The sequence below is a fragment of the Sus scrofa genome, chromosome 2, assembly GCF_000003025.6.
Source record: "Sus scrofa isolate TJ Tabasco breed Duroc chromosome 2, Sscrofa11.1, whole genome shotgun sequence".
Taxonomy (NCBI): domain Eukaryota; kingdom Metazoa; phylum Chordata; class Mammalia; order Artiodactyla; family Suidae; genus Sus; species Sus scrofa.
In genome coordinates this window covers 70,538,380-70,541,053 of record NC_010444.4, presented here as the reverse complement: position 1 = coordinate 70,541,053, position 2,674 = coordinate 70,538,380, and positions in this window count along the sequence as shown.

Sequence of the window (2,674 nt, the reverse complement as noted above, 5' to 3'; positions counted from 1 at the left end):
ACAATCATAATATTTAAAATAAGGTTCACATAGTTCTTTCTATTACAGTAACCTGTAGTAAGAATGTTGGTTTCTATTTAAAAGGTCTCTGTTAAGCTGGGGAATAAAGAATGGTACCAGAGTAAACTAAAACATCAAGAAGCGCTGTACTAAAATTCTCTTTTTTTTTTTTTTTTTTTTTTTACTTTATTGAACATTCTCCATGTTGGAAGCTTTTGTTTGGATGCTGGTATTCTGAAAAAAGTTAATTTTGATAATGTTTAAATTAAAAAATTTTTTTTGCCTCACTTGCAGCATATGGAAGTTCCAACATTAGGAGTCGAATCAGAACTACAACTGCCAGCCTATGCCACAGCCACAGCAATTTGGGATCTGAGCCACATCTGAAACCTACACCACAGCTTAGGGCAACACAGGACTCCCAACTGACTGAGCAAGGCCAGGGATTGAACCTGCATTCTCAGGGATACTAGTTGGATTCAGTTCCACTGTGCCACAATGGGAATTCCAATTTTGATAACTTTTTAGCCAGATATTTAACACTTTCTTGGAAGACAGACATTTGGAGTTCTCTGAGTTTTTGTCATTGGGTACATTCCAAGGAAATGTATAGATTTTACTAATTGTTGACTCCTGAATGCTTTGTTATGAATTGTCTTTCATGTTTAAAGTTATTGAAACATACGTTAGAAATGTTTTATTGGGCTTTCTTTTTTTTTTTTTTTTTTTTTTTACTTTTTAGGGCCGAACTCGCGGCATATGGAAGTTCCCAGGCTAGGGGTCAAATGGGACCTACAGCTGCTGCCTACACCATAGCCACAGCAATATGGGATCTGAGCTGCGTCTGCAACCTCCACCACAGCTCATGGCAATGCTGGATCCCCAATCCACTGAGTGTGGCCATGGATCGAACCTACATCCTCATGGATACTAGTTGGATTCATTAGCCACTGAGCCATGAAGGGAACTCCATATTGGGCATAACTTTTAATTTCATAGATTGTTAAAGTCCCAAATGGCAGAATTCTCCAAAGAGATGTAGCATTTATAGATCTATGTATAATCCATGCGAAGGAAATCTCCATCCATTGTGCCTAATCCTGTGGATCTTGAGACAAAAAATCTGGTCATGATACTGTATCTCAGTAAAATATAATGAGATATCAAGCAGCTGTTTATTCACGACATGCATCTGAAGGACCTTACCTTCCAGGGAAGAAGTATGGGCTTGTCTACTTCTGGAGATGCCATTTCTGTTTCCATGGAAAGCATTTCATGGAGCACGTGGGCCACTGAATACACAGCATTATAGATTAAATAACTGGAGTCAGACATGGTCATCATGTCAATATTTATTGCCACAAACTCTAAGGAAGAATTTGGTGGGGAATCATTGACTTTTCCATAATGTGACCCAACAAGTGCACAATCAAAACCGAGAAGCCACACTTTACTGAAGTAAAAGTCTTCTGGGTATTGGGAAGGATCAAATTTCTTGAGAAAGTGCTCAAAACCTGGGATTTTCCTCTTCTGGAGTGAAAAGGAGAGACTTCCATGGGAAGAGTGCAGTATGCTGTCCACCTCATTCAAAAACAATATCCCACTTTGCTACCAAGATCTACACCTTGTCCAAGGTTAAATAAAAATCTCGTCCCATGTTGAGGGTCATGAAACTTGCCTCATCACCACATATTATATGCACATTTGCAGATGAAACTCTATTCCTGGTCAAGAAATTTATATCAGTTGATCTGTATGTTCTCTTAGTGGTGGGAATCTTTTCAGTAAAGGCCACACATATACCTTTCTGTAGCATCTCTGCTTTCAGGTCCCAGAGGAAATGCTCCCCTTCCCTATCATCAGAGAAAAAGAGTGCCACCCAGATCCAGCCAAAATGTAGCAATAACCAGACCAATCCCTGGATGAGAGAGCTGTCCTTGCTGGCCATCTGATAAAGAGATGGAAATTGATCTTTGTCACTCGGTCAAAAGGACCATATGTGACCTAAATAAGAAAAGAAAGCACAGTTCTTAGTTTAGGAGATTTTGATGTTGCCTTCCATGGGAAGGGATGAACCAATTCTCTGTTACAGCGAGGGTGGCTGGCTTATTTGATGAAAATAAAGAGACTTCAGTGGACATTATACAATTCTCATGTCATTCTGGGCACAGACAAGATTATGTTTCGTAGATCCCTTGCTTTTAGAGAAGGCATGTGGTTACTTGTGACCAATGGTATCATCTTCAAAACAAAGATTAAAAGAGAAAATGCAAGATTCCTCTGTGCTTATTATCTCCTTCTATTGGCACCTGAAGAAGGCATGTGTTGCAGAGTGTATACCAGTTTCATGATGGTGACTCCATCAGCCTTGCACTGTATGACTTTTGAGAGTTATTTTCACACTAACAACTGATGATTGATGTAAACTCTGAATAAATCAACCTTTTCAAATGAAATCTTTATTACTGGATTAAATTTATTACCACAACATTACTGAGATTATCTTGGAGATTACAAAATTTATCCTTGCTGATATTCTAAAAAGTAATTATTCTAGAACTGAACTTTCCTAACCTAATGTTGCCATGCTCATCTAGAAGTAATGTGTCCTGCCAGATGCTGGTCGGAGATCTTTCCCTGGAAAGAGATCCTGAGATAGAGATATCCATGTGAA